Consider the following 15,433-nt stretch of genomic DNA (forward strand, 5'->3'; position numbering starts at 1 on the left):
CCTTTAAGACTAAGCTCATTTGTAACCCGGTGATCTTTAACTGCTCCTAATTCCCCAGAGAAATCTATGTTAAGGATCTCTCTTCACTGTTTACATAACATACACTTTTACTATCCTGGTGATAACTACTAAATTGACAGCTGGCTGTGGTCATAAATAAAAGCTTAGTAGTCCAGGACTCACAATATAAAATGTTTTCTTCAAGGTCGAGTACTCATTTAAAGAGAACCCCTGAATGATGACGAGAAAGAGTTATCTAATATGATGGTTCCGTGGTATATTTGATGGCTTAAATATATTGATAGTTTTGAAATACGTAGGTTGTCAATGAACTTTGTTCAAATAAACTAAACACTTTTCCTCACTTCTGTTCAATATTAAATAATTTTATATTGAAAAATATTTGCACCCAGTGCTCACTTTGGCAGCATGTGCACTAAGATTGGAAAGACGCATAGAAGACCAGCACGGCCCTTGTGCAAGGGTGACCTGCACATTCATGGAAATCTCCCAACCTAGATTTCAATTTGCAGTATATTGGAAAGTATGTAATTCAAGGACAAGAATATTCTTATTTTTTATGTGTTCCAGAACATCCCATGTAACTGAACATGGTGGCAGTATTTATCTTTATTTAAAAAGTTCTTGTGAGGAGGCGACATAGTAGGGGATGATCAAATTATCCAGAAAATGGTTTCTGTGAGACTTTACTTTGATATCAAGTCTTCATAACTTGTTATTTTACCTTTATTAGTAGAGACTTACTTTCACTATAAAAATTCTGATTTTCTTGGGGCGCCTGGGTGGCTTAGTTAAGCGTCCAACTCCTGATTTTAGCTCAGGTCATGATTTCACAGTTCATGAGTTCAAGCCCCAGGTCAGGCTCTGTGCTGACAACGCAGGGCCTGCTTGGGATTCTCGCTCTCCCTCTCCCTTTGCCCCTTCCCTGCTCACACTCTCTTTGTCTCTCTAAACAAACAAACAAACAAACAAACTTAAAAAAAATTCCGATTTTCTTAGTTTCCTGAATAGAACTTACACATCGGATGTAAAAGAGTAATGCTCCCCCCAACCATGATATATAATGTGCCATAAGAAGCAGCTTTGTCACTTATTGTCATTAAGTACCCATTAATACAATATTTTTGTCTGTTTATATCATGAGATGATTGATTTAAAAAATTTATAAATGTATTATGTGTGCACATTTCTTCATCTGATACACTCATTGAGAATCTCATCCTTGATGAACTTTCCATGCATGCTTATTTTACATTTATTTTCCTTGTTATCTCACTGTCTTGAGTCCTAAAAGTATGCATAATGGGAATAATTACTCTTAAGCTTATGTGCCCTTTATTTCACAGTGCATTTAGAAGACCCAATCTATGAAAGAGTGACTTTCTTTTTCTCTAAAATAACTACCAATTCAAGGTGTTTATTGGTGGCAGCACGGTCCATTAACGCAATCCCCTAAGACTTGCACTCTGCTATGATGAACAGATTCTGCTACGGAAGAACATCCCAGGCAATAAAAATATAATCTCTTTTCAGAGTCATTACCCTCAGCAATTAAAGCTTTTAAAAGTAGAAAACTCATATTTTCAAGTTTTTTCACTAGGTGATCAGATTTTTTAAAAAATAGGGTGTAAATAAAGAAGTGATAGTTGGATATTTTACTCTTACAAATTAGTTCCTAAACTGATTTGCACTTTGAAGTTAGTCTAGGCTACTGAAGCAATCTTGCTCTTTTAAGAGTAACTCTGTTACAGAAGTTTTCAGTTTTAAGTACTCGTTTAGTTAAAAACTCATTAGTAACTTCTCTTGCTAATTGTTTATAAAACTAGGTATCTTGGAATAACTGTAGTTTGGAAAAACTAAACTTTGTTATATTAATTGCTGAGAAGTCACAGAAGTAAAGATCAGATAGTGTCTAAAAATGGAAATTAAAGGAGGACTCCTGGGAGAACATGAGCTTCTCCCACAATGGCTGTCTGGGGTACAGTGAACCAAGAGAAAGCCTAGGTTCTGTCCAAGATGGAATCTAACAAAAGATCTTCTTGCTCCCACAACATACATGTGCACACATGCTCAACACTGTGATCAGTTTGGGCCATACAATCAATGTAAATGTGAACAAGAAATAAACTCTCCTGAAAAAAGGGGGCAATAATGAAACCTGACTATCTTGATGTTTTAGTACTCAGGAGAGGGAGGAAATTAGTTTCCCTTATGAATATGTGACATCTAATGGACCTCTTATGATTTTTGTAGTTCAAACCACTTTGGAGCAAAAACATACAAAGAAAAACTCAACAAACCAAAGAAAATTTTAAAAATAACCCATCTCTTCAAAGTGAGAATTTAAATAGTCTTCTAAGTCACTACTATTCTTGAGTAATCAACAGGTATAAAAACAAATACTCTCTGAAAGAATGTAATTTCAGCTCAGTGTCACAGTACTTCTACAAAGTTCCAAGAAAAAAATTACTTGAAATTTAAAAAGAGATATCCTAAACATGTAGAAAATAATGTACCAAAAGTGAAGGTGAGAAAAAAAGGAAGTAGGATGAGACATAACAAATTTTTAGATATTACAATAATTATATACAGAACATAAAACTCATTTTAATATATGTAATGCTAAAAATAGCGTTGGTTATAATATTAGTTTTATATTTTAAGCAAGGATGAAAAAACTACACGTGGGTCAAATAATTAAGAAGAATCTGAAGAATTAAAAAAATATATAATTGTTGACTCTACAGCTGGTGGATTAGTTAAAATTAAATCATGAAATTAAATACTAAGTTAAAATAAAAAGATACAAAGGTTAGGTTATATTATACATAGTAAATTGGACAAAATGAATAGTAAACTGGTGGACCACAAGTAGGACTGGGAAAGCAGGGAAATCTGAAGATCTGACTCAATATGTCCCTCAGAGAGGGAAGAAAGAGTTGTCAATATGAATGCTAATGTGAATGATAAGATCCAACAGAAAAGTTAACAAAGTTATGTAAGTATAAAAATGAGAATAAGGAAGCCAAACTGTCTGAAGATATAATGGATAACAATTTTTATAGGATTATTCAAAGGTATCTTTTCTCAGATCAAGAATTTTAGCAAATTCCAACAGAATAAAAAATAGTTAATTGACACCTAGATAATCATTGGAAACTAAATAATATGAAGAAATATAAAAAAATTAAAATTAGGGAAAAATAATCTACAATGAGTTTGCAATTAGAATGAGAACAGATTTTGAACAGCATGATGGAGGCCAGAGACATAAAAATAATATGTTTGAAGTTCTGAGAGAAAATAGTCTCCAGTTTTTAATTTTATAGATGGTTAAACTATCCTACCTTTTTTTTTTAATGTTTATTTTTGAGAGAGAGAGAGAGAGAGAGAGAGAGAGAGAGAGAGAGGGGCAAAGTGCGAGTGGCAGAGGGGCAGAGAGAGAGGGAAATAGAATCTGAAACAGGCTCCAGGCTCTGAGCTGTCAGCACAGAGCCTGACATGGTGCTTAAACTCACGAGCCTATGAGATGATGACTTGAACCAAAGTCGGACACTTAACTGACTGAGCTACCCAGGTGCCCCTAAACTATCCTATGTTTAATTAACAAAATTTAAGTAAATGTATTTTCAGATGAAGTAAGGAAAACATAGAGATTCTTTCTAATATATTTTTAATACAGTAGCTTTTCTCAGATGTACTTCAGATATGAGAAAAGTGATTACAGGTGGAAATTGAGAGTTGAAGGGTTAATACTAAGTGGACACGTTGCAAAATAGGTGGATAAGTGGAAATAAACCTTGACTCCATAAAAAAAATACAAATTCTAATATTTGAGGAAAACCAAGATAGAGCTAAAATGCTGGAATACAATGGACATACAATTGGAGAATAAGTTTTCAGAGTTTAAGCATTTTAAGATCCTTGTGTATTTTAGAATGAGGTAAAGATATTGAATAACTAGACAGGATTGAATCTGTGTATTTAAGTAGCTATGCTAATCACTAAAAAGAATCATAATGTTTTTTTTTTTTAATTTTTTTAACGTTTATTAATTTTTGAGACAGAGACAGAGCATGAACAGGGGAGGGGCAGAAAGAGAGGGAGACACAGAATCCGAAACAGGCTCCAGGCTCTGAGCTGTCAGCACAGAGCCCGACGCGGGGCTCGAACTCACAGACCGTGAGATCATGACCTGAGCCGAAGTCGGACGCTCAACCGACCAAGCCACCCAGGCGCCCCATAAAAAGAATCATTATAATGTTTAAAGAGGTTGAAGGGAACAAATGGAATAAGGAAAAGAAGAAAAAAACTTGTTTTAAATCAAACCCAGAATGGAAGATACAAAACATTTAAAGAGAAAGTTGAAAGAAAGCACATGAAGAACAAATTAAACTTTTTATTTGTATTCATTTATTTTAAAAATATTTATTTATTTTGAAAGAGAGTTTAGTGGGGGAGGGACAGAGAGAGAGGGAGAGAGAGAGTCCCAAGTAGGCCCTGTGCCCATCAGCGCAGAGCTTGACATGGTGACATGGGGCTTGATCTTAAGAACCCAACTGTGAGATCATGACCTGAGCTGAAATCAAGAGTCAGATTCTTAGACGACTGAGCCACCCAGGTGCCCCTTGAATTATCTTTTTTAAAATCAATGAAATGTGTAATCTCAGCAAAACACAAAATTAATTATATTCTGCTTCTAAGTCACACACATAAATTTTAAAGACTGATTTATGTTGAAATTATAAAATACAAATTAGAATTACCCTACAAATACAAGCAAATAAAAGTGATATAATTATACAATTTCAGACAGATTTTAAAGGAAAAACATTCTGAGGTTAAAAAATGTGAGTGAGGCATATGAAAAGTTGCTCAATGTATAAGGGAGCTATAATAGCTCTAAGAATATATGTGACAATAACACCCTCTGGGGTGTGTGGGTGGCTCAGTTGAGCATTTGGCTCAGGTCATGATCTTATGGTTCATGAGTTTGAGCCCTGCATGGGACTCTCTGCTGTTAGCACAGAACCTGTTTTGGATCCTCTGTCCCTTTCTCCTGCCCTTCCCCCACTTGTGTTCTCTCTTAAAAAAAAAAAAAAAAAAAAAAAGAAGAATACCCCCAAAGTTGTAAAGCATATTTTATAGGTCTTTTCTTTAAGAAATTGATAAATATACCAACATATAAGGAGAGACTTAAAAATACCTTCATAAGGTATTGATAGATGCTCAAAACAAAAATAGCAAAAAATGTCTGCTGTATATAACATAGAGAATATCACTTACAAACTTTATACCTGGACATATGTCCACTAAAATATATATTTTGAAGTACACATAGGACATTTAAAAAATTGACCTGTATGCTAAGCCATAAAAATGAGCTTAACAAATTTCAAATAACTGATGTTATTGTGTTCATACTCCAATTACATACCATTTACATAAATAAATAAGTAAACAACCCTTAGTCATCTATACTAAACAATATTTTTAACATTCAGCCAAAAATTACAAGTTACACAGAAAGATAAAGAAAAAACAGTCTGAAGAGACAAAGCAAATCTAAAAGTTAGACTCAGATGTGATACTGATGTTGGAAAGATCAGACAAGAAATTTGAGATAACTCTGATAAATATTTTAGAGGTTCTAATGGGAAAAGTAGACAAAATGGAAATTAACAAAAAGAATTTTAAAAAGATAGAAACCAGAAAAAACAGTAAAAGAAATAAAGAATGGCTTTGATGTGCTTATCTGTACCGGGGACAGACCTGAGGAATTTTTCTGTGGTTTTGAAGATAGGTCAACAAAAAAATAAAAATTACAGTTTTTACATTTAAAACTTTGAGATAAGCTGGCATAGATCTTTGGCATTTTCGCTCTCTTTGATATCTCCAGTCATAATGTCAATAGTGATTCTAATAAGAAGTCACAAACATTTTCTTGTTGACATATTGTTTTAAATGAAATGAAGTACTATTACTTCTAGGATATGAGCTGAAGCATGTTTGAAAAAAGTAGTTTCCCTGAAGCTCAATTAAATCAGCATATTGTCGACCTTGGCAATATACAGAGGAATATGTAGTTTAACTTTACTGGGAGTGGATTTCTTGGCTATAAATAATCATTAGGATGCATTTTCATCAAAACTTCTTTAGGGTCTTTTCATAATTATGGCTACCATTTATTACCATCCATTTCTATTATGTGGCTGGACATACAGTCAGGTAGTTTTCATATTATCTCTTATTTTAACTCTCAACAAATATGAAAAATAGATTTTATATCTTCATTTTTCAGAAGAGTACTACAGCTCAGTATCACATAGCTGCAAGTGGCTGGGCTAGGATTTAATAGTCGTCTGAGAGTTTGATAACTGTTTCCCTAACAATCCTGTAAAGCTGCAACAAGATGAAAGTGGTCTAAGTGATGAACTACATTAGGTTAGTTAATTTTATCACTGTTTTTGCCAAAGTTCTAGTCAAGGCATTTGTAACAAATGCATTGGCTGTGTGTCTGTTATGCTGAATCAGCACCATAGATTTGGTTAAAATTAGAATGTGCTAATTGTATTCTATTTCATTAGAAAAGAATATATCATCATGGGAAGGGGATGATGAGGGAAGATTTTTAAGAAATGTGAGCAACAGGCAAAAAGAAAATAAGTGGGACATCTTTAAAGAAAGTAGTTCTGATACTAGAAGGAGTCACTTTAATGATGCAGTAAAGTGTATCATTTGATCCTTTAATGTAAATTGGTAGAAAAAAATTAATTTTCTAAAATATCTAGAAATTCAAGCTAATAACACATTCGTTTATATTTTTAGTGATTCACCTACAAAAATGATGGCCTTGCATTTTGAAAAGAGCGTGGGTTTTAGAATTGAATCTGTGCTCAGTTCCCAACACTTTCATTTATTGTTTAGCTGTATGGTATTAGGCTAATTATTTAAACATTTTTAAAATGGGCATGATATCCTAAGGCAAGGAAAACAAAAGTAAAAATAAACTATTGAAACTACATCAAAATAGAAAGCTTTTGAAGAGTGAATGAAACTATCCACAAAACAAGAAGGCAATCTACTGAATGGGAGAAGATATTTGCAAATTGTAAATCTGATAAGGGATTAGTATCCAAAATACATAAACTATACAACTCAGCACCCAACAAACCAACAATCAGATTAAAATTAGGTGGAAGACCTGAATAGACATTTTCCCAAAGAAGACATACAGGTGGCCAACAGACACATGAAAAGATGTTCAACATTACTAATTATCAGGGAACTGCAAATCAAAACCACAATGAGATATCACCTTACATCTGTAAGAATGGATAGAATCAAAAAGACAAGAAATAACAAGTGTTGGTGAGGATGTGGAGAAAGAGGAACTATCATGCACTGTTGGTGGAAAACAGTACGGAGTTTTCTCAAAAAATTGAAAATAGGAATACGCTATGATCTAATATCACTACTGGGTATTTACTCAAAGCAAAAAAAAAAAAAATACCAATTCAAAAATATATATGCACCTTGTTTGTGCTTGTTGCAGCATTATTTACAATAGCCAGCATATGGAAGGAAACTGAGTGTCCGTGGATGAGTAAATGGATGGACCAGAGGGTATTACGCTAAGTGAAATTAGACTAAGAAAGACAAATATATGATTTCACTCATATGTGGAATCTAAAAACAAAGCAAAGGAATAAACAAAATGCAGAATCAGGCCTGTAAATACAGAGAACAAACCGATGATTGCCAGAGGGAAAGGGATTGGAGGGATGGGCAAGATAGGTGCAGGGGAGTGGGAGATACATGCTTGCAGTTATGGAATGAATAAGGCACGGAAATAAAGGTACAGCATAAGGAATATAGTCAATGTATTGTAACGGCGTATGATAACAGATGGTGCCTGCACTTGTGGTGAATATAGCATAACATATAGAGATGTTGAATCCCTATTTTGTATACCTTAAACTTATGTAACATTGTGTGTCACTTGTACTCAAATAAAAACTTTTTTTTTTTTTTTTTTTAAAGGCATACTATCATCCCCATCCCAACCACTGTAGGTTTGCTGTCAGGTTAAATGGGATGCATGTAAATCACCTAATCCAGACTTGTTTCTTCTTAGTCAATTGTTATAACCTTATGACTTAAGAGAAATTGTATGGTGGACTCTTAAAAGTTTTTATGACCAGAGACTTTATATCTTAAATGTTTATTTATTTGTTTTTGAGAGAGAGAGAGAGAGAGAGAGAGAGAGAGAGAGATCACACGTGGGGGACAGGCAGAGAGAGAGGGAGACAAAATCCAATGTAGGCTCAACACAGCCAGTGCAGAGCTCGATGTGGGGCTGGAACTCACGAACCATGAGATCATGACTTGAGCCTAAATCATGAGTCGGATGCTTAACCAACTGAGCCACCCAGGCACCCACAAAATAAATCGAAATTATTGTCTCCAAAATATGTCATCAGACCTGTGCATACATTTTCAGACATCTGACAAGGCAAATGTACTGATCACTACTAATTTATAGGACTTATTCATATAATTTAGGGAAAAAAATCTTTTTCTGTTCCAAAAGAGCAAACATATACTATTTTTCTTTAAAGCATGGGGGATAGTCTAAGAATTAAACTCATTACAAGAAGTATATATATTTTTAATTACATTTATAACATATGCATATATATATATATATTTTTTTTTTTTTTGATTTCCTGAACTCCAAGTCCATGTATAATGAAATACACCAAGTAGACTATATCATGATGTTTGAGGTGAGAGCTATCACTTTAAACATCTATTTTGAAAGTATATATCAAACGTACTTTAGGTTGACTTTTTTATAATTACTAATTATTACTCTAATTCACCTATAATTACTGTAATTACCTTATTCATAATTAGGGCACCAAAGGCCCAATTAAGGTCCCAATTAAAGGCTAAGACTGTATGGCTCCTAACATTTGAACTGAGACAGAAGAAAGTGGTTAACAGGAGCAGTCTCAAAATGGCTGCTAAGATTGCAAGGGCTTCCTTCAGGTTACAGTAAGGAAAGATCTGAACAAATTTGACGATAATTCAAGCAGAAACACACTGCCATCATATTTACCATCTTTGTATTATTGCACAGATATTTTAAAATTAACTCTCTTCTGTTTTCCCTTTGTCCTGTTCTGTTACTTGGAAAATATTTAACCAAGTGATATTTACTGATTTTGATTGCTAATACTGTCATTTTCAGATCTACTTACTGACCTGGCCTTTATAATTCTTTTAATTTTTCTTTTCAATCATACTTTTAGTGGCTTATTGCTGTTGCTGCTATTGTTGTATTATTGTTGTTGTCATCATCATCCATATCAAATATGATTCATTTCAAGAAGGTAGAAGTCCAAATAACAGAATCCATTTATCTCAGTTTTACTGTTTTTGTAAATTTACTCCAAGCTTTATGTATATTTTCTGTAGTGTAATAGATAACAAGGGCCACTGAATTTTTAAAAATATTAGGCCAAAAAAATATCTTTCTTTGCCTGTTTTTAGTAGTCCTCAGCAACAAAATTAAAGTGAAGAATGAACGTGGGGTGCCTGGGTGGCTCAGTCAGTTAAGCATCCAACTTTGACTCAGGTCATGATCTCATAGTCTGTGAGTTTGAGCCCCACGTTGGGCTCTGTGCTCAGAGCACAGAGCCTGGAGCTGCCTTGATTCTGTGTCTCCCTCTCTCGCTACCCCTCCCCTGCTTATGCTGCGTCTCTGTTTCTCAAAAATAAATAAATGTTTAAAAAAGTTTAAAAAAATGAAGGATAAATATAAAATAGGTATTTACTACACCACATTCTTTGCTGGAAGCTGTTGCCAGTGGCCTTATTTTCAAAAACACCTAAAACTAAGCAGCATCAAACTGTAGAAGACACATATTGCATAGCCCAGGATGTGATGATGAAGAAAGATCCATATCACCACTGATTTTTAAAAGCTGTTATCAAAACTCATTTTGTGAATAAAGAATGTCATAAAACTGAGCACAAATAGGCCACTAATCAAATACCTATATCTTTTCAAGGAATCCAAATATAATAAATTGAATCAAACTAGATTTCATTTCATCACCCTAAGTAGAAATTACACATGAGCTTCTTAACAGGATTTTACTTGGATCAAAGTATTCATCTAAAATGAAGATTGATCTGAGCAACTGTGATCTTTGTGTCTTTCTGACAGTCATGTTTCAGTTTTATAAGCCAAGAAGATCTGCATACAATATATAGAGAGAGCATACACACACACACACACACACACACACACACACAAACATATGTGTATATATGTTTCACTGAGTTCAAGGCTAATTAAATGCAATATCAGAGCCATTAGTTGAAGAAGAAAGAGTAATACAGGCAAAAATAATGTCTTCATTATTTCAAATTGTATAATATTATTCATTGTGTATTTATTATGTTTAAGCAACTTACTCAGAAATACCTTCAAAACTTATGTGGCCAAAACTTCTTAAAGGCATCTAAGAACCTAGAGTTAATGCATATCTTTAAGATATAAGTTAATTGAAGCACAGGGACATATCCTGTTTTATGAAAACAAAATGTCATGCATTCTTACTTGGAAACCAAGTTAATTGCCCAAGGAGGACTAACATTTTAAAGGTAGTTTGTGAAAGCTACATCGTATAAGTTTGAAAGTGAGTTTTGAATACATAGTCACCTTGAACTTAAATATTAAAAATATAAGATCGATGCCCATCATTATGTTTTAGCTTGAGGATATAAAATGCATTGATTTAACCATGGATCATTTAAGACCCTTAATTCATTGTAACTAAAGGTACTCATCTTATTCAAAAAGAGAATTTTGAGTGGTATGTAAAAGAATATAACGTTTGAGATCTTGGCTACTGAATTCAGACTCCCTTGTTTTGAAGTTCGTTAAAGGTTATGGGAAATTAGAAAGCTATTTAATCACTCTGTCCTACCAACTCTGCAAATAAGAGTATAATTAGTACCCAGTTCATTCATGTCTTAGGGATTAAATGGTCTACATGTAGAAAACACAGCTGCCTTCTATGTAGTACATTAAATATCTAATTACTATTATTATTATTACTATTATAAATTACTATAATTAATGTTACATATTGATAAGTCTACTCCAGATTGATTTGAATATCTATTGCCAGGAATGTGGTAGATGGAAGAAAAGATAGTTGATCTAATAATAATAAATGGTGAAGCACACGAACACAACAAAACTTGGTATCTAATACCACACAATCACTCTATTCTAAGATTAAGACTGAGGGAGGGGTGGCACCTGGGTGGCTCAGTCAGTTGAGTATCCAACTTCGGCTCAGGTTATGATCTCGTGGTTCGTGGTTTCGAGCCTCGTGTCAGGCTCTGTGCTGACAGCTCAGAGCCTGGAGCCTGCCTCAGATTCTATGGCTCCCTCTCTCTCTGCCCCTCCTCTGCTCACACTCTCTCTGTGTCTCAAAAATAAATAAACTTAAAAAAAATTAAATAATTAGGACTAGGAGGTATGTATTTTGTGTCAGCAAAAAACTTTAAGGAAAAATGTGAGCAAAGCACACAAGTGAAAATTTCTGAGCATAACTATTACAAAGTTAGAAGTGAAACAGAGTTAGGGCGCCTGGGTGGATTAGTCAGTTGAGCATATGACTCGATTTTGGCTCAGGTCATGATCCCAGGGTCATGGGATTGAGCTCCACATTGGGCTCCCTGCTGAGTGTAGAGCCTGCTTGGGATATTCTCTCTCTCTCTCTCTCTCTCTGTCTTTCTCTCTGTCTCTGTCTCTCTCTGCTCTTGCTCTCTTGCTCTCTCCAAAAAAAAAATAAATAAAAAAAAATAAGTGAAACAGTTGAATTCTAGGCAAGTAAGAATGAGTTGTGAGCAGGAATATTAATAGCACACAACTAAGAATGATTTCAGAGGGCTCAGATTGAAGGATTTAAACCAAAGAATTACATTTCCGGTCTTTACACGATCTTAGGTCAATAAAGCTAAAATTTTTTTTAAATGTCTAATAATATATTATGCTAATATATGCAGATAATATTCTGTATGAATTCCCCAGTATGTATATTGTAATGAACCTTTAACTTACGGTAAAGAAAATATGTATAAATACAGAATTCATAAATGATAATAGCCAATTTTTGTCAAGTATATATTTTTTTAGAGCTATAACAAGCATGTTATAGGAATCTTTTCATTTGTCTGCAAAATCCTGTAAAGAAGTACATTATCAGAACTATTCTTGAACTAACTTTATAGACACAATTTACATATAGTAAAATTCACTATTTTTAAGTGCACAGGTCACTGAGTTATGAAAAGTATGTATTTATGGGTAAACAACACCACTGTTAATGATACATTACTTCTACTAGAAATAAAAGATGAAATTAAAATTTAAAAATACATAACAATATCCAAAGCATGAAATATTTGGTGGTAAATACAATTAAATATGCACAAGACCTGTACACTGAAAAGTACAAAATATTGCCTGTAAAAACAAAAGTAAGACTAAATAAATAATGATATATACTATGCTCATGGATTGGTGGAATCCAAATTGTTGTACTCTTTTGCTTGAATCTGACAAAGTAATGTCACTTTGGTCATAAACAGAAATGAATATTTGAGAAGAAATTATTACTCTGTAGGTGGAATCAGTTCTTTTGCCTACATGGCCCTATTGATTGTTCAATACTTTAATGCTGTTTCAAGCAGTTTTAACATAATTCCCCTAGTACTGTGTTGTCCAGTATTTTAGCCTTCTTGAGTGACAGTGTTTTTTCAATGCCCTAGGCACTTCATGGCAAATGTCACTTTGAAGAGCTCACTTAGCCCTTCAGGCCAGTAGTGCAAGTCATTTGTATTCCTGCTGCAGGTCTGAGTGATACCACACCTCTTCAAGCGAGCCCCAAAGAGAACATACCTCACGTGGTATGCCTGCTAAACTACAAGAGCAGATGGCTGCTTTATTATTGGTTCCTGGTGAAATACGAAATTGCTGAGCAAGCTTTTAAGATTTCTTTTTTGCAGTGGTGTAAAGTGTGATTTTTTTTAATAAAGTTTTAATCTAATATTAAAATTTATTTTGTGTATGGACCTAGAACAGAACTGACAAGGTTCCTTTTATGTGCAGCAAAAATGTCTACATGTTATACTCACAGTTTTTTGTATTGTAGGAAATGCATGAAAAATTCTTAGTGATAGGGGAACGGCCTCTAGGACCTTAGACATCAGTTTTAAAAGATAGATTGTTATACCTATAAATTTGTCTCTCCTGGAGCTGACATCCAAGGTCCCAGGATCTTTTTTCCATTCACTGAAGATTTTTTATGCAATTCCTACAGCACACTGTATTCTATTCTTTGCAAGGAATGCTCAACCATTAATATTACAGAGACAGCAAGACACCTTGCCTACTGCCAGAAATAAAAGGGAGAAATTAAAAGTGGGGGCACAATGTACCATACCTATCAACATTTTAAAGAAAAACAAAGGTTTCATTACCAAGACAGTTACTAGTTATGTTAATTACACTCAAGTACAAGAACATGCTGTGTATATTTAGAAAAGATAAAGAATGCAGTGATGTACAATGATATTTTTTGGTAAAATCATTTGAGCTAGTTTTTTTTAAATAATTAAAAAAAATAAACTGATTTTTTTCTCAATGAGTTTGTGATGAGAATCTTTGAAGTTCAAATATAAAAGAAAAAGATACAATCATAGGCCTCCATCCTAATGGAACAGAATTGATTTTTATTTTATGATAATTGTCACATTGAAAATTGGTCAGCCAATTTAACACTGGAAGTCCTATGTCCATAAGAAGAACTTGGCTAAAAGTTTAAGGAAGTTTTTGATTTGGAGGATGCAAGTAGCCTCGAATACCATATTCATTCACAGTAGTAAAATCTGCTTCATTTTTTCATTGCCCATATATCTGTGATTTCGTATAATATCTGGAATATCTTAAAATTATTTTTCTTATTTAAATATAGTAATAATGGGTTACTGCCAATAGTCACACTATATATTCTTTACTAGATATAGCCTAATTTTTTTATTATTAAAAAAAAACAAATTTCAGAACACCAACAAAGAGACTAACGTCATGTGAAAAAAGTACAAACCGTATTTAGATATTACTTTGGTGGCTTTAGCCCTCTGATTATTTCAGTTTTATGCTTGTAAAGAAAATTCTTTTTCTTCTCTATGTGTTCAAGCAAAACAGGAAACCTGACATTTCAGAGTGTAGATTCAAAGAATTTGATCCAGCGAAAATTGTCTCTGATGACTTCCAATCATATTTATTGTTTCATATGAGATGGATTTGATAGGAAAGTCTTCTGTTTTCCAATAGGGTAATTAAATAGTAATAGAGATTTAAGACAGGAAACTATTACCCATTATAATTTCGAGTGTTACAGTGATGAGGAAAAAAAAAACCTTAGATACAGAGAACAGCTTGGTGGTTGCCAGAGGCAGGGACTGGTGGGTGGGCAAAGTGGTTGTGAAGGTGGTCAAAATGTACAACATTGCAGCTACAAAATAAATAAGTCATGGGGATGTAATGTGCAGTATGGTGACTATAGTTAATAATACTATAACGTGTACTTAGAAGTTTCTAAAAGAGTAAATCTTAAAAGTTCTCATTATAAGAAAGAAGTTTTTATAACTATATATGGTGATGGATCTTAGCTGGATTTATCATGATCATATCACAGTATATGCAAATACTGAATCATTATGTTGTACACTTCAAACTAATATGTCAGTTATACCTTATTAAAAATGAATAACAAGAAAATGAAACTCAATTTAAACAAATAGGCAAAAGATGTGCAACATCATTAGTCATATGATTAGTCTATTAGATTGCTAAAATAAAAAAGAGTGACAACTTTAAGTGCTGGAGAGGATATGGAGCAACTATAAACCTCACATGTTATTAGTTGAAATGTAAAATATGATTACAAATTTGTTTTTTGGTAGTTTCTTTAAAATATAAAACTGCAGCTACCAATTCACTCTGCTCCAGGATTCTCTCCAGGACAACGCACTACCCTTAATTGCCATTTCTCACTAGACTCCTTTGGGCCATGACCGTTTTCTGGATTTACTTTGTTTTTGAAGACTTGAGAGATTTGAAGCGTAAGGTGTTTGTAGAATATGAATTGATTGGTATTTGTGGTTTTTCTTATGATTAGACTAGGGCTATGATGTTTTGGGAGGAAGGATACAAAGGTAGAATTCCATTTTTATCACATAATGCCAAAGGTACATACTATAAATAGGACTTATCATGGTTGATGTTAACCTTGATCTGGCTAAGGTAGTGTTTGTCAGA

General features: G+C 33.6%; 1 long non-coding RNA gene and 1 other non-coding gene across 2 annotated transcripts in view; both read left to right on the forward strand.

Moving 5' to 3' along the window:
* LOC122213252 overlaps positions 1-15,433 on the forward strand; it is an 85,874-nt gene that overhangs the window by 23,366 nt on the left and 47,075 nt on the right. The window lies entirely within an intron of this gene.
* On the forward strand, positions 413-519 carry LOC122202799. The gene has a single exon (XR_006194886.1). It is a non-coding gene; the product is annotated as a U6 spliceosomal RNA (small nuclear RNA).

Source organism: Panthera leo, chromosome A1 (genome assembly GCF_018350215.1).
Source record: "Panthera leo isolate Ple1 chromosome A1, P.leo_Ple1_pat1.1, whole genome shotgun sequence".
Classification (NCBI taxonomy): domain Eukaryota; kingdom Metazoa; phylum Chordata; class Mammalia; order Carnivora; family Felidae; genus Panthera; species Panthera leo.